Here is a 21,265-nt window from a genome sequence, read left to right as displayed (position 1 = left end):
CTCACCTCCTATATAAGGCCCTTGTACTTGCAGCCACAAAAGAGTCCAGCTTTTTAGAGAGTCTAAAACCTAGTTTTTACCTTTTTTAGATATTATTCCTTTTGCACTTTTATTTTTTTAGATCTTGTACTTGTTTGAGAGAGAAAGACTAGATTCTTATATTTTGTTTGTTTCATAACTTTCAAAGTATTAAGATTTCGAGTTTTATTCCTTCATCAATATTGTAGATCTCTGTTTCATCTCTCTAATGATGCAAGTTTCATTATTTTCTGGGTTTTTGACATATTTCACCATGTGTTCTTGTGAGTAGTTTGTTTAGGACCTTGAGGATGGGTTAGGCTGGGTTGATCTTGTGGTTTGTTTGATTTGGTCAAGCTTGATTGTTGTAGATCTCTTCTAGGCTAGATGATCTTAATACTGATCCTATATCTGAGAGGGTAGGGTTTGATTTCAAGCATCTTAGCATCACACCAATGTCTAAGGAGCATAGATAAGGCTAGATCTAGAGCTTACCATTAGGCTTGCTAAGAGATTAGGAGTCTTGTTTGGTTTGAGATGTATTGCTTAATGCCTGCTTGTGTAGATTCTTTTCTTTGTGAGAACAAGTCTAGAATTGCATAGGTTTGATTGTTTCTTGCCATGAGAGTGGATTAAACATGTATTAGAATAGTATGTCTAGAGATCAGCTCAATGTTTGCTTGAGATTTGTTGACCAAGTTAGATAACCACAATGATTAGCTCAGCCCATGAATCCCTCCTCAAGGCCTTCTTTGTTTATTGAAATCCTAGTCTAAATATCATTGCTTGTTTGTTGTTTGATTGGTTTTAGCATTGCTCTGTTTTTCTTGTGTTGCTCTGTTTTCACGTTTAAGTCTAGCTCGACCACCCACTCGACCTACACTCGGTCGAGTGCTGCTCGAGTTCATCCCCAGAACTTGTGTTTTTAATTTGTGATTGTCTTGTTTCATTCCTGTTTCATTTCCATTGCATTCACGTAGTTTCCTGTTCATTACTTGTCTTGCATTAGTCCATTAGCATAGTTTCTATCTTTGTTCTAGTTTCATTATAGCTTCAAGTTGTTTGTTCTGTTTGCATTTAGTATCCTGTTCTAGTTGTTTTTACTTTCTGCATTTCATATCTCATTTTAGGATTGTTAGTGACAAACAATCTTTACAATTGGCTTGACTTAGACTCATATGCACATCTTAATTGTTCACAATCACTCAGATAGGATTGACACCTCTTATACTGCAACTGCATAAGGGGAATTGAAACACCCTGACTTCTATTCATTCCATACATCATCATTCCATACATCATTCATTCATACACCACAAAGAAAGTCAGTTTCAATTTGGCGCCGTTGCCCATTTGAGTGTGTTTTGTGACATTTAGGATCAATATTAGTCTAAGATTAAGTTCTTTTTAAACACTTGTGAAGTTACTGAACTCGAATCTTCCTTTGCTTGGTTGTTTTGTGTTTCAGGTACCCACTCGACCACCTATTCGACCACCACTCGACCGAGCTGTGATCGAGCACTTGATCGAGCCAGAAGCCGGATCAAATTAGCCATTACTTCCCAGTCGACTCGACCACCCACTCGAGCCTGCGCTCGACCGTGTACCTGTTCGAGTCCGTAGTAGAGTTTGTTGATGCACACAAGGTCAAAAGGCAAAGATAGTCTTCAACAGCCTATTGACAACATCCACAGGCTACAAAAGGGTTTGAGACATAAGCAAGGAAGAGTAGTTCAGCAACAACAAGGTCAAGACATCATGGAGCAACAAGCTATCCATGAGCAAAGACCAAGGCACATTGGTGCAGGCGATGCACCCAATACCCACAACCAAAGGGCTGGAATTGTGCCACCTTCAGTAGCCAACAATAACTTTGAGATCAAGAGTGGATGGATCTCAATGATACAAGCAAACAAGTTTCATGGGTTGCCAATGGAGGATCCACTAGATCACCTTGATGAGTTTGACAGAATATGTGGACTCACTAAGATCAATGGAGTGAGTGAAGATGGATTCAAATTAAGACTCTTCCCATTTTCTCTTGGAGACAAAGCTCACCTTTGGGAGAAGACTCTTCCTACTGGAGCTATCACCACATGGGATGCATGCAAGAAAGCTTTTTTGGCCAAGTTCTTCTCCCATGCAAGGACTGCTAGGCTGAGGAAAGAGATTTCTGGGTTTGCTCAAAGTAATAATGAGAGCTTTTGTGAAGCTTGGGAGAGGTTTAAAGGATTCCAAACTCAGTGTCCTCACCATGGCTTCAGCAATGAGTCACTTCTAAGCACCTTGTATAGAGGAGTGCTTCCCAAGATAAGAATGCTTCTTGACACAGCCTCTAATGGCAACTTCCTCAACAAGAATATGGAAGAAGGATGGGAATTAGTTGAGAATCTTGCTCAATCTGATGGCAATTATAATGAGGACTATGATAGGACCATAAGGAGCTCCTCAACTGATCAAGAGGACAAGTATAAGAAGGATTTGAAGATGGTCAATGAGAAGCTTGACAAGATCCTCCTCAGCCAATCCAAGTCCATTCACTTCATTGGTGAAGAGGAAGCTTCAGTTCAAGAGGGGGAGCCTGAATTTGCTGAGTTATGCTACATGCAGAACCAGGGAGGATTCAAAGGCTACAACCAAGGAGGTTTCAAGAACAACAATCTCTCTTATAGGAGCACCAATGTGGCCAACCCTCAAGACCAGGTCTATCCACCTCCTCAACCTCAACAGCAACAAAACTACATCCCCAAGCAACAACACCAAGTGTTCCAGCCCCAATTGTGTCCCCCACCAGGGTTTCAGACTAACCAAGGCCAGGAACAAGACTTAAGAGCAATGATGCAACAGTTGTTGATTGGGCAAACACAAGGCAAGATTGAGGAAGCCAAACAGTTTGCTGAGTTGAATCAAAGGCTCACATCACAGTACAATGATCTGAACTTGAAGTTTGAGGGCCTCAACTCCAGAATGAAGTATATGGAGAGTAACATTGCCTCTACTTCAGCTCCTAAACCCAACCAACTCCCTGGAAAAGCTGTTCAAAATCCAAGGGAGTTCACTGCAAAAGCCATTCATATCTCTGATGAGGAAGTCACTGAAGACAGTGAAGTCCAAGTTTGGGGGAATTCATTAGTTACTGAAGCCCCAAGTGACGTTTGTGCAAAGCAACTGGAGTCCGTTATTGCACTCGACCAAGTACTCGAACAGCCACTCGATCGAGTGCATGCTCGAGTGGTCGATCGAGTTGCAGACTCAGAAGCTGTCAAGCCTGCTAAGTACATTCCTCCTGCTTACAAGCCACCTCTTCCATTCCCAGGACGTTTCAAAGCACAAAAGATTAAGGAGCTTAGGGAAATCATTGAGAGAAAGGAGATGATGGCTAAGCAACAAGAGGAAGAGAAGGTTTTGAAGGAAGTGGTTGTGATTGAAGAAGCTGTGGTTGAGGAAGTGTTGGCCATACAAGAGATCACCATTGCTTACCAAGAAGAAGAGAGAGGACCTGCCTTGGAACAGTATGATCCATATCCTCTCTACAAAGACTTTTTGCTTGATTTGTCAAAGAAGAAGGCTGAAGCTCAAGATGAGAAGGATCTTGAGGACCTTGGAGGAGTTATCATTCCAATCAAGCTTAAAGATCCAGGTCCATTCTATCTGCCTTGCACACTTAGCTATCTTCACTATAACCAATGCCTTTGTGACTTGGGAGCTTCAACAAGTGTGATGCCATACTCCAAAAGCTTTGGAGAACTGATTTCAAGTCCACCAACCTTCATATATGTTTAGCTGATGGGTCAAACAAAGAAATAGTTGGAAGGTTGGAGAATGTCCCAGTCAAGATAGGGAAGGCAAGGGTTCACACTGATTTTGTGGTGTTGGAGATGGACAAGGAACCTGAAGATCCAATCATTCTTGGAAGGCCATTCCTAGCCACTGTTGGAGCAGTTATTGATGTCAAAGAGGGTCTTGTGACCTTGAACATTGCTGAAGATATAGCCATGAAGTTTAACATCTATAACCCAACCAACCTTCCTACCATTGATGATCAACCTTTTACTCTCAAGGACAAAGGAGGTCAAGAAGGTTCAAGTGGTGAAGCAACTCCAAAGGCTAAGCTCTCCTTTCAAGATGATTATGTGGAAAAGCTTAAGAGGTCAGTTCAAGAGTTGACTAGTATGGTTGAGGATCTTCAAGTTAAGCTGAACAAGAGGTCCTTAAGGAAGGCAAGACCAAGGCTCAAAATCAAGAAGAAACATGGTTTGTGTGTTAAGGGTGAGGTGATCAAGGATCAACTTCACAGTGATCAAGAGATTCCAGGGAGGATTTCATCACCTCCTTGGTATCTAAACCAAGTCTAAAAAGGACACCAAAGTCAAGCTTAGTGACTTTAAACAAGCTCACTAGGGAGGAAGTCCCTAAGGTATCCTTTGTAAATATGGTTTATTTTCCTTGTAGTTTTGATGTGTTTTCTTTTTTGTTTGTGTTGGACAGGCCTTTAGGTGAGAATGTAGTTGGGTAAGGAGAGGTTTAGACTTGGAGAAGGAGACTCGCAAGCCCACTCGACCAACCCACGAGAGGTACTCGACCGAGCTAGAAAGGAATTGAGGCCCATTTGATTTTCAAATCATTAGAACGATCGAGTGGAGGGAAGAACAAGAAGAAAAATTTTGAAATTTCAAAATTTGGTCAAGGTGCTCGACCGTGTACAGTCGAGTGTGGGGTCGAGTGGCAGCAAAAAGCAGGTCAAAGATTCCCATTTCAAATTTGAATGGTATGGACGCTCCACCTTTGCCTCTTTGTCCCCTTAGCTTCTTTATATAGACTTTGCACGAAATTATACCTCTCACATTCTCTCATTTGCTCAAAAACCATTGAATTCAAGTTTTAAAGTCTCTCTCTTAGCTTATCTTTTGCTCAAGCTTAGTTCTTTCAAGTTTTTGGTTCACTAACCTATTAACTTTGAGCTTTGAGTCTATTCCCTTCAGTTCTATTTGAAAAATGTCTTCAAGAATCACTAGGAAGTCTCAACAAACCACTGCAACCTCAATGGAACGTCATGATGCTAGCCTTGAATCAAGAGGAGAAGCTGGAAGGGCCACTCGACGCCCCACTCGATCATGCACTCGACCGAGTGGTGGTTCGAGCAGCCGGTCGAGCCAGATGCCGCGTCCAAGGAGAGAGAGAGTTGAGGAAGATCCTGAGAGGACTGAGAGTGAAGAGGAAAGGGAGTCAACTCTCAATGAGTTCATGAGGAGACACAAGGCCAAAGGGAAGAGGCCAGCAGTTGAGGTGGAACAAGAGGAGAGTGAGAATGAGAGTGAGGAAGAAAGTGAAAAAGAAGAGATAGAGGATGATGGAGAAGATGAGTCCTGTGGGTTGTCAAAGAGGCAACTCTATGATGCTTTCATGAGAATGGAGTTCTTAGGGACAAGATATCCACACAAAGAAACCATGGAGAAGCTAGCCATTGGTGAAGATGTGGAGTACCTCTTTGAGAAGAGCAACCTAACCAAGTTTATGGGGCTTTGCATGGAGGGCTACAAAGAAGAGAGTTGTGAGTTTCTGGCCACAGTCAAGCTGCATACATATGCAAGGAAGGATGCTGAGTTTGGAGCTGGCCACATTGATTTCACAATCAAGGGGAAAAGGTATGAACTCTCAATGAAGAAGATAGCCAATGTGTTTGGTTTTGAGGTTGGGAGCAATAGGAGTTTGATGATTCCAAGAGAAGAGCTCTATGCTGTGTGGGAAACCATTGGGGACAACAAATACTACTCATCCTCCAATTCCAAGAATTCAAGGATAAGGAGCCCAGTCCTAAGGTACTTCCACAAAGCTCTTGCCAACACCTTCTTTGCTAGGAAGGAAACTGGGAATATTAATGAGGGGGAGCTAAAGATGATTGATTTGGCTCTCAATGGAGTCATCTTCCAAGCAAGGAATGGCACCATCATTCTTGGGAGCACTGTGGAGACTGACCTAGCAATGGTGCTCATTGATCACATGGTTTACTTGAGAAGTTGGGTAGGCAAGTTGGAGAATAAAGGATCAAGAGGAGCACTAACCATTGGAGGCATCATTACTCCAATCCTTCAAGCTGCTAAGGTTCCACTTAGAGGAGAAAGGGTTTCACCAAGATGGATTGACTCTAGCTACCTCACCTCTACTCTAATCCTAGCCAAGGAGCTGCATCAAGGGAATCACATTTTCAACTTTGAACTTCCAACACTTGGGAAAAAGCAACTTATTTTGCCTAACCAAGAGCTCACCACCATTCAAGAAGGAGCCAACATTGATTTTTGGCCAGCTGAGGAGCATTTGTTTGATGGGATAGTTCAACTTAGATTTGATGAAGCTGGAGATGTGCAAATGGCTGATGGGGAGGAGCAATTTTACTTTGAGGATTATGAGCTCAACCCAAGAGATAGTAGAGGAGTGAGGGAGGCTACCAAGAGATTAACCCTTCTGCAAAAATGGAACAAATGGCATGGGAAGAGGTTTGATAAGCTGAAGAAGAAGGTGACCAACATGGCTAAGTCCATCAAGGGCTTAAAGAAGGAGATTGCTGAGTTGAAGAGTGGGAATTCTTCACCTACACCATCAAGCCCTTTGAGGAGGAGTAGCTCAACTAGAGCACTTTCTAGAGTTGCGAACCCTGTGGAACCAGCTAGGGCTTCAATGTATGAGCCAAATCAGAGGAAGAGGAGCTCAAGTACCCGAGAACAACCCTTTTCAAGGTACTCGACCGGGTCACTCGAGCACCCACTCGACCGAGCACCTCCAATGCACTCGGTTGAGTTCCAGCCCAGATCACCCTATGGTTTCCCACCTCCAGCTGCTTATCCAGGATATCAAGGTTACCCTCCCATCCCACCCCAGTACTTCATGGATCCAGCACTCTACCAGCAGTTCTACCAGCAGCAAGGTCAACATTTTGACAATCGTGGTCCAGCTCGACCCCCCCACTCGAGCACGTACTCGACCGAGTCCCGGTCGATCCCCATCGTCGAGCTGCCCCAATCTCCACCTCCAAGTCACCAACAAGACCCCAACTACTCCTATGACAGCATGCATATGGATGTGGACAACTACTTCCACAATCCCTAAGGTACCACTATCACCTTCCCTTGTAGATATCATTGCATTTGACATTGTGTTTTGTTTTTTGTTTTTCATCTTGAATCCTCAATCAAATTTCTTTCACACAGGGACTGTGTGATTTAAGTTTGGGGGAGGGTTTGAGATAGCATTTGACATTGTGTTTTGTGATTCTTATTTCAAATTTTTAGCATAATCATGTTAATACTTGCATAGCATCTAAGGCATAGAAAAACCCTAAAAATTTGAAAATTTTTGCAAAAATCTTTATAAAAAAAAAAGAGTGTTCATGTAGTTTTCACTGCACATTAGGATCTTGTTTAGCATGTTTCATGTAGGATTGTATAGTACTTGCATTAGGGATCTATGATGAGTATTCCCTTATTAGCTTGTTTATTCACTAGACTAGGATCAATGCCCAAGTTAATAGTACTTTGATGCTAGTTGAGTGGTTAGAATAAGATTGAACCAGGCCTTGAATTCCTACATTGCATTTGGTCTAAATTGAAGCATGTTGAGATTTGAAACCATTTCCTATTTATAAGAACCTAATATTGACTTTCAATTATCAATGTGTGCAATGCTTTAAACTCATGGATACCACATACATATTTGGGTCATCTTCTTCCTTTTTACCACTCTTGTTGATCCAAGTAGCTGATTTCCTCATTAAGAATCAGTTCCCCTACCCCTAAACCAAACCTTCTTTCAAGCCATGTTTATTCTTGTGTGTGTGAGGCCTATTTTTGGGATTGAGCTTGGTAGAAAGTGTTAGGTTTGAACTGACAAGAGTAAAGCCTTGTGTAGTTCTAGTTTGCATTTTTCAAACTAGATAGGACTAGGTGGTTCACTTGTTGGGTTTGGGACTTGGCTATTATGAAAAGAAAAGAGGAAAAAGAGAAAGAAAAGGTTAGAGTCTTTAGGAGGGGAATGTGTTTAAGAAAATTTAAAGTCTAGTGAAAGAATGGGAAGAATAAGGTTGTTTAAAGATGGTTCTAGATAAAGAAAAGAAAGAAAGGAAAGAGAAGTCTAGCAAAATGCTTTTATGTCTTAAGAATAAGAAGAAAAGAGAACCATAGCAAATAAGTAAGAATCCCCCATTCCACTAGAAAGATCAAATAAGAAACCTCTCCTAAGACTTTAAAACCAAAAGAGAAAAGGGTGAAAAAGAAGAAAAGAAGTTAAAGGGTAGCACTAGGACCAATTGGGTTTAGATTGATAGGATAAAGACTTTGGGTACCTTTGGGTAGACAATGTTTTGTTCTTGTATGTGTCTAAGTGTTCTTACCTTTAGTATTCTTCTAAAGCTCAATTCATTTTTTATGAGAGAACCTTGATATTGATAAGCCCTACTCTAAAAAGAGACCATCATTGTCTCTAAACCTTTTACTGCCAAGCCAAATGAGTTTAAACATTGCATAGAATTGATTCATGTTCTTGATTAATGAATGTTAAAGGAAATGGTTGATTTGAATGCATGTGGATGTCTAAGGCTCAAATCAGTGAAGGTTGTGATATGCTTGTCTAAAGTCTTTAAGTATAGCTCATTCAACTTGCATCATAGTACTAGTAACTTGGACATTGATTCTAGATAGTCTATTTGCAAGCTTTAGAAGCTGAGATCCCACTTTCAAACCTCACCTACCTTCTTTTGTCTTTGATTATTTGCTTGAGGGCAAGCAAAGACTAAGTTTGGGGGTGTTGATGTTCATATATTTTACCTTGTTTTCCCTTAGTTTATTCACAACTTTTGCATCTTTTGCTATCCATTTAGGCCATTATTGTGTAGCTTTAGGACTAATCATGCATTAGAGTGTAGTTGCATTGCATTTGCATCTTTTCATGCATAAACAGGTGATTTTGGAGCTTAAGGAGCATGGAAGCAATGCTGAGGAGAAGTGAAGCTGTCCTGAGGAGAAAACAAGAGAGTTAAGGCTGTAGAATCAAGGTCCGGAGTCCAACTCGACCGCACCACTCGACCACCACTCGACCGTGTGCTGAGGAGGACTCGACCGAGTGGAGAATGCACGAGAGAAGCCAGCTCGACCAGCCACTCGACCGAGCACTGGTCGAGTTGACCGAGCCGTTGACCACTTTGACTTTTTGTATTTTTAGGGCTTCCACCTCACCTCCTATATAAGGCCCTTGTACTTGCAGCCACAAAAGAGTCCAGCTTTTTAGAGAGTCTAAAACCTAGTTTTTACCTTTTTTAGATATTATTCCTTTTGCACTTTTATTTTTTTAGATCTTGTACTTGTTTGAGAGAGAAAGACTAGATTCTTATATTTTGTTTGTTTCATAACTTTCAAAGTATTAAGATTTCGAGTTTTATTCCTTCATCAATATTGTAGATCTCTGTTTCATCTCTCTAATGATGCAAGTTTCATTATTTTCTGGGTTTTTGACATATTTCACCATGTGTTCTTGTGAGTAGTTTGTTTAGGACCTTGAGGATGGGTTAGGCTGGGTTGATCTTGTGGTTTGTTTGATTTGGTCAAGCTTGATTGTTGTAGATCTCTTCTAGGCTAGATGATCTTAATGCTGATCCTATATCTGAGAGGGTAGGGTTTGATTTCAAGCATCTTAGCATCACACCAATGTCTAAGGAGCATAGATAAGGCTAGATCTAGAGCTTACCATTAGGCTTGCTAAGAGATTAGGAGTCTTGTTTGGTTTGAGATGTATTGCTTAATGCCTGCTTGTGTAGATTCTTTTCTTTGTGAGAACAAGTCTAGAATTGCATAGGTTTGATTGTTTCTTGCCATGAGAGTGGATTAAACATGTATTAGAATAGTATGTCTAGAGATCAGCTCAATGTTTGCTTGAGATTTGTTGACCAAGTTAGATAACCACAATGATTAGCTCAGCCCATGAATCCCTCCTCAAGGCCTTCTTTGTTTATTGAAATCCTAGTCTAAATATCATTGCTTGTTTGTTGTTTGATTGGTTTTAGCATTGCTCTGTTTTTCTTGTGTTGCTCTGTTTTCACGTTTAAGTCTAGCTCGACCACCCACTCGACCTACACTCGGTCGAGTGCTGCTCGAGTTCATCCCCAGAACTTGTGTTTTTAATTTGTGATTGTCTTGTTTCATTCCTGTTTCATTTCCATTGCATTCACGTAGTTTCATGTTCATTACTTGTCTTGCATTAGTCCATTAGCATAGTTTCTATCTTTGTTCTAGTTTCATTATAGCTTCAAGTTGTTTGTTCTGTTTGCATTTAGTATCCTGTTCTAGTTGTTTTTACTTTCTGCATTTCATATCTCATTTTAGGATTGTTAGTGACAAACAATCTTTACAATTGGCTTGACTTAGACTCATATGCACATCTTAATTGTTCACAATCACTCAGATAGGATTGACACCTCTTATACTGCAACTGCATAAGGGGAATTGAAACACCCTGACTTCTATTCATTCCATACATCATCATTCCATACATCATTCATTCATACACCACAAAGAAAGTCAGTTTCACTCGTAATCATTCGTTGTGGCCTGTGATCTTGACTCCATATAATTTACCACCCGGTATGTGCATGAATACAGAGTACTTGTTTCTTACAGTTCTGATTTCTGGGCCAAATCATCCACGAGCTAGTCTCGATATCTTCGTACAACCTCTAATTGAGGAGTTAAAAGAGTTGTGGTCTACTGGAGTCGATGCATATGATGTGTCTTTGAATCAAAACTTTAATCTCAAAGCAGTGTTGATGTGGATGATAAGAGACTTTCCGGCGTATAGCATGTTATGAGGATGGACAACCCACGGTAAATTGTCTTGTCCAATTTACATGGAAAGTACAAAGTCATTTTATTTACCCAAAGGACGAAATACGTGTTGGTTTGACAGTCACCGAAGATTTCTTCCTCATGGTCATCCATTAAAGAAGAACAAAAAAGACTTTCTAAAGGGAAGAGACGCTTCTAACGATTATCAACCTCAGTCTTTAACCGGTGAGCAAGTTTATTACGAGCGTTTGAATTGTGTATATCCAACAAAAACCAAGGACGTCGGTGGTAACGGTCATGAAAATTAATTTTAATTTGAATTAACTTATTTTATCAGGTTAACAAGATTAAATGAAGTTGAAATCCCTGTATATCATGTCCCTGGAGTACCTGATATATTTACTCACGTTGGTCGTCTAAGCGGATAACTATCAATGCGCCCATGCATATGTTTTACGAAATTGTGACTATTTTCAACCAATTGAGAGGTATATAACACAGACTCCCAACTTACCTTTTCATGTAGAAAGTCCACAATTAATTCTTATATGTATATATGTTGCTTGGTTAGTATGTTCGAGGATTTTGTTTCTACAAAATATCCAGGATTGACAGAAAAAGAACTCTCCACGAAAAGAGCTGAAGAATATCATGTGTGGGTGAAAGATTATGTAATTCTACACAACTTTCATAACTTATTAATGCATTTGTTTATACTTTATTTATATATATCTATATATATATATATATATATATATTTGTTTATATAAATGAAGGTTATATACTGGAACGCCACAAATCCATTCCCTACTTGTGTTCAAGAGATAGTGCATGGGCCTTTGCAAAAGGTCAATATTTGGCCAATATACTTTACAAGAGGCTATGTGTTCCATACGCAGAGTCACGATGCTGGACGGAAGACATGTAACTATGGTGTATGTGCTAAAGCTAAAAATTACACAGATGCATCTGATGGCGCAGATTTCTACGGGAACTTAACTGATATCATAGAACTTGAGTATGAGGGAATGTTTAATTTGAAAATCACACTTTTTAAGTGTAAGTGGTATGACCCTGTTATGGGTAGAGGCACTCGAAAGAGCAATAGTGGTGTTGTTGACGTGAACTCATCGAAAAAATACAACAAATACGAACCATTTATTTTAGGTAAGTAATTAAGACTCCATTTTAGTTATTTACATATATATGTTTATCACGTAACTATCCATACTAAATTGTGATTATATATGCAAACAGCATCTCAAGCAGATCAGGTTTGCTACATTCTGTATCCATATGTAAAGAACCAAAGCGAGAGTGGCTCAATGTGGTAAAAGTGAATCCGGGAGGAAACATATCACGAGAATATGAAAATGTAGAACCGACTCTATTAGAAACAGAAAACGATGATGCTGTATTGATGACTACAATTGCAGATCTCGAAGTGGACAAATTGGTAGAAGATGTTAACCCAATATACCTTAATTACGATATCGGAGATGAGGATCCAGAAGATGAATTTCGTGTAATTTATCGTCTTCTGATGATGAAGAACAAGAAGACGAAGAACCATATGCATAGTATAATTAATTATGTTTAATATATTATGTACTACATTATTATTTTAAAAAAAATTGTTTTATGTTAAATAAAATGTCAAGAATGAATTATGTTTTTATGTTTATATGTATGGATATATGTTTTAATGTAATAAAATGTTTTTTTTAATTAACAACAACATTTTATAAATGGTTCACATTAAAATTGAATTGAGATAGGCCCAAACCAAATTACACTCTCGTAACCCATCTTCTTCCTACTCTCTTCGCCAAAACCTATCTTCTTCTTACTCTCTTCGACGAAACCCTAAAGCGGGCTAAATTATCTCCTCTCATTCTCTCTTCTCAGTCTCTCTTCTCAATCGTCAATCTCTCTTCTGAATCTTCAATCTCTCTTCTCAATCTCTCTTCTGAAACTTCAATCTCCCTTCTCAATCTCTCTTCGATCTATCACTCATCAGTCACATGATGCCTAATCAAGGAAGAGAGATAAAACTTGCTCGTAATGTTTCTCAGATTCCCGGAGGATCAAGACTACAACCTAACATTCTACCCAGTCAGTACGACTTCACACCGACAGTCTAAGCTCCTACTCCGCTGTAGACACCTAAAGAAGAAGTTCCCGTTTTGCGAAGACTGTAAACGCCATCCCAGATCCGGGACTATCCTCCTCCTCAACAACTATTTCATCACTCTTTTACTCGCCTACCTCAACCTCAAGTACGCCGGACTCCTTCAGAAGAAGTCAACTACAATCCAGCTACTCATGGAACTCTTCAAGATGACCCTCCGCCTTCTCCAGTTCAATTCTATCAGAGTCCTAGTCATCCATCGCATCCATCGTCTCAAGGCAACAACTTCGAAGAAGAAACTGATCCGGTGTTGCCAGAACTTCAGCAGGACCTGCTGCGGGCTCTAAATACGCTGCTTCTGGTGCCAAACATGGATAAGTTCACCACCGTCTTCTCTCCCATACCCATACCAAACACACAATGGTAAGATTTTTCCTCTTTTCATGTATTGATTAAAGTTTTGTTAGAAGATCAATGGTGGGAAATGAATTTGCTGACTTTGGTCTTGTCTTATACGAATCGCAATCCAACAGTTTATTCGAGTCTTTTAATGATCATAACACACAATGGTGTTTACTAACTGTGGTTTTGTCTTATGCGAACTGCAATGGTCTGTTTGTCTCTAAGCGTATGCGTATTTTACAATCCAACAGTTTATTCGACTCTTTTAATGGTCTCATTGTTTTCTGACTGTGGTCTTGTCTTATGTGAATTGCAATGGTGTTTTCATCTTATGCCTATGCGTATTTTACAATCCAACAGTTTATTCGACTCTTTTAATGATGTTCTGTTTCATGTGTATGAGGTTTAATTGTGACTGTAACACTCGCGAACTGAAATCCCGGTTTGGGGATTGCATCGATCGATGCAGAAGGTGCATCGGTTGATGCAGGTACAGTATTCTGCGTTTTGACTTAAGTGAAACGCTGCGTTTTGGGCAAAGGGAAGAGGAAAACCCTTAAGTCGATTCTTTTGTCTCATTAGTCGACTTAGGCCGTTTTTGAGAGAAACAAAGGAGAGAAAGTGTGTTCTTGGTGTTCTTGGTGAGTTCTGTGGGTTTGTGGCGTTTCCTGGTGAGATCTGAAGCTTAGAACGTTGTAGGAGCTTGCTAGGAGTGTTCTATTACTTGTTTGAGATGTCCTGAGGAGTTCTGGGTGGACATAGGGGTCCACCATTTGATTGGTGATGTTGAGTTGTGGTGGAGATCAGTGGCTGCTAGGAGAGTGCAGCGGGAGATGACTTGGGTTGACTTCTTGGGGGAGTTCAACCGCAAGTACTTTCCGAGAAAGGCATTGGACCGGTTGGAGGTGCAGTTCCTTCATTTGTCTCTGGGGACGCGGTCAGTGCGGGAGCTGGACTTGGAGTTCAGTCGACTTCTATGTTATGGGGGTCGGGCTATGGAGTCTGAGGAGGCTCAGATCAGGAAGTTTTTGAGGGCCCTACGTGCAGAGCTGGTTGAGACTGCAGCAGGGATTGAGGAGGATATCCGGGCACAGTCAGTGGCGGTTAGTCCAGCAGTTCAGCCTAGTAGGGCTCAGTAGCAGGGTGGTTCTAGCAGGGGCGGTAAGCCTGTGCAGGGAACCAAGAGAAGGTGGGAGGCTATGCAGACGTCGAGTGGTGCGAGTTGCTTCAGGTGTGGAAGCAAGGATCACAAGATTGCTAGCTGTCCTAAGAGGAGTGCTCCGACGACAGCGGCTCGTGTATGCTATCATTGCAGGGAGCCAGGGCATATCAGGTCCTTGTGTCCTAAGTTGCAGCTGGTGGCAGTGGCAGCGTTGCAGCAGGTGCAGCCTGGAGGGCAGCAAGTGGCACGGATCGAGCAGGCGCCACGGGTTTACACGACTGTAGAGACTGGTGGACCCATTGCCGGGGTGATCACATGTATAATTTCTGGTACTGAAACTTTGTGAATTTCAGTAGGTTCAGATTTTGTTTGTTTCCTGTGATAAATTGTTAGGTTCTCAACATATGAGGTTTGTGTAGGGTGGGTTTAAGTCTCATATTATGTTTGATTCGGGAGCTTCTCATAGATTCATTACTCCAGAGTGTGCAGAGGGCGCGAGAATCAGAGGGGATCCCGGGGAGCATACAGGAGTTGTCAGAGTTGCGGGAGGCAAGTTCCTGAGGGTTATTGGATGGGCCAGAAGAATTGATATTCAGATCGAAGGGGAGTAGTGGCCAGCGGATTTGCTTATTAGTCCAGTGGAGTTGTATGATGTGATTCTCGGGATGGATTGGTTGCATTGGCACATGGTGCATTTGGATTGCTATCGAGGTAGAGTGGAGTTTGAGCGTCCAGGAGGGAAGTTGGTTTTTCAGGGTATTAGACTGACTTCGAGGAGTCTTGTGATCTCGGCCATTCAGGCTGGAAAGATGATCGAGAAGGGCCGTGAGGCTTATTTGGTTACCATATCTATGTTAAAGTCAGTGGGGAAGTCTAAGGTTAGTGGTATCCCGGTTGCAGGGGTTACCAGCATCTCGGTCTGATCCTTTTACTATTGAACAGGAACTAGGGACGTTGCCGTTATCCAAGGCTCCTTACAGAATGGCTCCAACAGAGATGGCAGAGCTGAAGAAGCAGCTAGAGAATTTGTTGAGTAAGGGATTCATCCGTCCTAGTGTATCACCGTGGGCAGCACCAGTGTTTTTGTCAAGAAGAAGGATGGGAGTTTCCGGTTGTGTATTGATTACAGAGGTTTGAACAGGGTCACTGTGAAGAACAAGTACCCTCTTCCGAGCATTTATGAGTTGTTGGATCAGTTGAAGGGTGCTACTTGGTTCTCCAAGGTAGATCTGACGTCGGGTTATCATCAGATACTGATAGACGAGGCAGATGTGAGGAAGACTGCATTCAGGACGAGGTATGGGCATTATGAGTTTGTGGTGATGCCTTTTGGGCTGACTATCGCACCAGCAGCGTTTATGAGATTGATGAACAGTGTGTTTGAGGAGCTCCTGGATGTATCTGTCATCATTTTCATCGACGATATCCTGGTTTATTCTAAGAGTCCTGAGGAGCATGCAGTGCAGTTGAGGGCAGTTGTGGAGAAACTGCGGGAGCAGAAGTTATTTGCTAAGTTGAGCAAATGCAGTTTTTGGCAACGTGAGATGGGTATTCTAAGTCATATTGTGTCTGCAGATGGAGTTTCTGTAGATCCAGAGAAGATTCAGGCTATCAGAGATTGGCCTAGATCGTAGAATGCCACAGTGATCAGGAGTTTTCTGGGATTGGCAGGTTACTACAGGAGATTTGTGCAGGGGTTTGCGAGTAGAGCACGTCCTATGACTAAGTTGACAGGGAAGGATGTTCCTTTTGTTTAGTCACAAGAGTGTGAGGAAGGCTTTGCAAGCCTGAAGGAGATGTTGACTACTGCGCCAGTGTTGGCTTTGCGTGAGCAGGGAGAGCCCTATGTGGTTTATACAGATGCATCTAGAGTTGGTTTAGGATGTGTGTTGATGCAGCATGGGAAGATGATTGCCTATGCTTCGCGGCAGTTGCGTAAGCATGAGGGCAACTATCCTACTCATGATTTGGAGATGGGTGTTGTAGTTTTTGCCCTGAAGATTTGGAGATCTTTTCTTTATGGTGCAAAGGTGCTGGTGTTTACAGATCATAAGAACCTGAAATATATATTCACTAAACTCAAGCTGAACTTGAGGCAGAGGCGGTGGATAGAGCTGGTGGCGGATTATGATTTGGAGATAGCCTACCACCCTGGTAATGCTAACTCGGTTGCAGATGCTCTGAGCCGGAATAGGGTAGCTTCGGCTCAGGAGAAGGAGATGGAGTCTCTGGTAGGAGAGATCGGTGCCTTGAGTTTGTGTGCCGTTTCTCAAGAACCGTTGGGTTTGGAGGCAGTTGATAGAGCAGATCTTCTGAGCAGGGTGCGGTTGGCTCAGGAAAAGGATTCGGGGCTGGTGAATGCCTCAAAGGACGTGGATTCAGAGTATCAGGTCTCAGATAATGGTACTATCTTGGTGCACGGTCGGGTTTGTGTGCCCAAGGATGAGAAGTTGAGGCAGGAGATCCTAAGAGAGGCGCATGGGAGCAAGTTTTCTATTCATCCAGGAGCGACTAAGATATACCGTGATCTCAAGAGGTACTATCATTGGGTCGGGATGAAGAAGGATGTAGCTAGTTGGGTCGCGAGATGCGACGTGTGTCAGCTAGTGAAGGCTGAACATCAGGTTCCAGGAGGGTTACTGAAGAGTCTTCCCATTCCATAGTGGAACTGGGATATGATTACTATGGACTTCGTGGTAGGTTTGCCAGTATCCAGGACGTTTTATGCTATTTGGGTCATTGTGGACCGGTTGACTAAGTCAGCACATTTTCTGGCCATTAAGAAGACTGATGGAGCAGCGGTCTTGGCTAAGAAGTATGTGAAGGAGGGCGTTTCAGGTATAGATGGGCACTAAGGTGCATATGAGTACAGCTTATCATCCCCAGACAGATGGACAGTCAGAGAGGACGATCCAGACGCTGGAGGATTTGCTGAGAATGTGTGTATTGGATTGGGGAGGCCATTGGGAAGATCACTTGAGCTTGGTAGAGTTTGCTTACAACAACAGTTCTCAGGCAAGTATTAAGATGGCTCCTCATGAGGCTTTGTATGGGAGGCCATGTTGTACACCGTTATGCTGGATTCAGGTGGGAAAGAGGAGCATTTACGGGGCAGATTTTGTTCAGGAGACCTCACAGAAGATTCGGGTTCTCTAGCTGAACATGAAGGAGGCTCATGATCGGCAGAGGAGTTATGCCGATAGGAGGAGGAGAGATCTTGCGTTTCAGGTAGGAGACAGAGTGTACCTCAAGATGGCCATGTTGCGGGGTCTGAACAGGTCATTGACTGAGACTAAGTTGAGTCCGAGGTATATGGGTCCGTTCAGAGTGATTGAGCGTGTTGGACCAGTGGCATATAGACTGGAGTTACCTGAGGTTATGCGTGCATTCCATAAGGTTTTCCATGTTTCTATGTTGAGGAAGTGTCTCCGTGAGGATGATCAGTTGTTAGCTAAGATTCCTGAGGATCTTCAGCCTAACATGACTTTGGAGGCGAGACCAGTGAGGGTTCTCGAGAGGAGGATCAAGGAACTTCGGAAGAAGAAGATTCCTTTGATGAGACATTGTGTGGCCTTTGTGGCGGTCTTTTGAGACATTGTGTGGCCTTTATGGCAGGCTGTTTTACCAGATGTGTGGCCTTTGTGGCGGGCTGTTTAGCCAGATGTGTGGCCTTTGTGGCGGGCTGTTTAGCCAGAGTGCCTGTTTAGGCGGTCCTTCGGGACAGATGGTCTTTGTGACAGTCCTTTGGGACAGATGGTCTTTGTGACGGTCCAGTATAGGACATTTATTGGCCTTGGTGGCGGTCCTGTTTAGGACATTTGTTTGGCCTTGGTGGCGGTCTTGGTTAGGACATTTGTTTGGCCTTGGTGGCGGTCCTGTTTAGGACATTTGTTTGGTCTTTGTGGCGGCCATTGTGGTAGTGAGATGATCCTTGTGTGGTCATGAGGTATCCTAGTGAGGGGATATGTGGTTGGTAGGACATTGAGATATCTTACGCGAGCCACGGGAAGGATACTTGGATAGGGATAGGACTCAGACGTGTTCGGAATTGTTTGCTCACGACTCTTGGGGAACTTAGGTTCTCCTAGTACTGCCAAATTCTGAGACTTTGTGGCTTTGAGTATGGTAGGTATATCGATTTCGGATGACGATCTGGGGGCGTGCTGTAGGGTGGCAACCCGAGAGACGAGTATTGGATTTTTCCTTATATAATATTGGCATGCGGGCTTAGGCCCGATGAGGAGCCAACATTATGGCATGCAGACTTAGGTCTGATGAGGAGCCAATAAAAACTCAAGGTCTAGGCCTCTTAGTAAAGTAAAGTCCAAAAATCGAGAGCAAATAATGCCTGGAGCGTGAGTCTGTCGCCTAGAGGTGACCTTTCGTAGATCGGTCGGAGTAGTGTGGGCTGTGGAGACGGTTGCACGGGAGTCCTTGGCTGATGGTTGTTCGAGATTCGAGGACGAATCTAGTTTGGTGGGGGAGAATTGTAACACCCGCGAACGGAAATCCTGGTTTGGGGATTGCATCGGTCGATGCAGGTTCAGTTTTCTGCGTTTTGACTTAAGTGAAACGCTGCGTTTTGGGCAAAGGGAAGAGAAAAACCCTTAAGTCGATTCTTTTGTCTCATTAGTCGACTTTGGCCGTTTTTGAGAGAAACAAAGGAGAGAAAGAGTGTTCTTGGTGTTCTTGTTGATTTATGTGGGTTTGTGGTGTTTCCTGGTGAGATCTGAAGCTTAGAACGTTGTAGGAGCTTGCTAGGAGTGTTGTATTGCTTGTTTGAGGTGCAGATTCTTCTGTGGCAAAGGTAAGTGCAGGATCATGGCTTATCTAAGCTAGAGCTTCTCTGATCTGCTTGTTTATGTGTTGTTAGGCTTGTTAGATTGTTATTTGGAACGTTAGGAAGCTTTCTTGTGGCTTGGGATCGAGTTTTTGGTTGCAGGAACAAAGATCCGGCGAGAAGCTTCGGGGAACACGATGCTCGGCATGATGCATCGGTCGATGCACTTTGTGCGTCGGTCGATGGAAGTGCGAGGACGGCGCGTAAAACCTAGGGTTTTCGTGTTATGTCGAGCATGCGTCGGTCGATGTAGTGCGAGTGTCGGTCGATGCATGTGTAACTTGCATCGGTCGATGCATCCCTTGTGTCGGTCGATGCATCCCCATGTGGTGTTGGTCGATACATGTTGGTATTGGTCGATGCAGAGTCCTGGTTTCTTATTTGTTGTTTGTTGATTGTTGGTTGATGGTTAGAGATGTCTCTGTTGTTTGTTTGTATAGCCCAGTAGATGGGAGGATTGCCTTACTGTGTGTTGCTGTAAATACTCGGCATTGCAATTTGTGTTTGTGGTGCAGGTAAAGGCAAAGTGTGATCGTGGAATCAAGGCAATGAAGAGGAGGATGTTCTAGGAACTCGACTGGATGTTGTCTGGCATTGCTAGGTTGCTAGAGTTGGGTCATTAGAACATTGCTAGGTTGCTGGTTCTATGATTATTGTTGTTTGGTTATTTGATATTGCTTATGTTATAATATTGGATATTTATTGGATATTGGTTTTGATTATTCTGTTGTTGGTTGTGTTTGTGGTTAGGTGGCTAGTGGGTATGGGACCACTAGTTGTAGTTATCTATTATTATTATTAATATTTATTATTTGAAAAAAAAACGGGTCGGGTCGTTTCAGTGACAAAGGATCTAAACTTGTTCGGAAGATTACTAAAGCTGGACATGTGTACCGTGGGACAAACAAGAGAGATACTTCCTAGAGTTTGCGGTAAAGCCTTATGTTAGATAGCCATCATATGTATATATATATATATATATATATATAAATGTCTTCTTTTCACTAACAATAGCGCTCCATGTTGTTTTCTAGAAAACCCACACCTAGGATCCTTTGATAACTGGGACTGTTCAAGCTTATTTTGAGGAAATCCGTCAAAAGCGGATCAAAGATATGGTTAGCACTGTGAGGACAAGTCGAATTCAACCAAGATGGATTGGAAACACTCTCTGGAAAACAATGACGGATTACTGGGACAATGAAGAAGCCCAACAGAGGAGTAAAACCTATTTTGATGCCCATATGTCTGACCATGACGGCCTAGGTCCTCACGTCCACCTCTCAGAGCCAGTCGTATCGACAGATTCAAGAAGAAATGGTTAAGCAATTATGTCTTTACACATTTGCCACATTCAATTCTTACATAACTGTTATTTTTTTATAGTTAATCCGTGTTTCTTTGCTAACATTGCAAGTTGAGGAATTTGGAAGAGAATTCTGACTTGGTGAGGTTTTTATCAAGACACATACAAAGCCTGATGGTACATATGTTGATCGGAAGGCAGGGAAGATTGTAGAAACATATGAGAAGAATTTGCAAGAGAGGTTGTCTCACATCGAGGCAGATCCTTCTACTGTGTCAGATGGAGAATCACGGCCACGGGAGCTCACAACAGAAGATTATACAGCAAGTTTCCTTGAGGTTACTTTTTATTTTAACCATTACACATTTATAGTCTTGGAGTTTAATTTGTCATCCTTTAATCTTTACTTTTCTCTTATTTTGAAGTCCACTGAGAAGGATTCAGGAGGAATACCTTATGGAGTTGGATGCCTCAAGGACTGGCTTGTCAATGGAAAGCAGAAGCAAGTATGTGTCTCTTCTACCTTTGTGGCTCTCCAAGAACAGTTGAACCCGGCTCAACGCATGATAGAAGAATAGGC

General features: G+C 42.3%; 1 non-coding gene across 1 annotated transcript; it reads right to left on the bottom strand.

Annotated features, from left to right (window-relative positions):
* Nucleotides 1–2,172: 2,172 nt before the first annotated feature.
* Nucleotides 2,173–2,279, bottom strand: LOC147934242 (small nucleolar RNA R71). The gene has a single exon (XR_015573292.1). It is a non-coding gene; the product is annotated as a small nucleolar RNA R71 (small nucleolar RNA).
* Between the last annotated feature and the right edge of the window lie 18,986 nt (nucleotides 2,280–21,265).

The sequence above is a fragment of the Camelina sativa genome, chromosome 11, assembly GCF_030686135.1.
Source record: "Camelina sativa cultivar CO46 ecotype springtype chromosome 11, ASM3068613v1".
Taxonomy (NCBI): Eukaryota; Viridiplantae; Streptophyta; class Magnoliopsida; order Brassicales; family Brassicaceae; genus Camelina; species Camelina sativa.
Note: the sequence above shows the minus strand (reverse complement) of the source record. Positions and strands in the feature narration are given on the sequence as shown.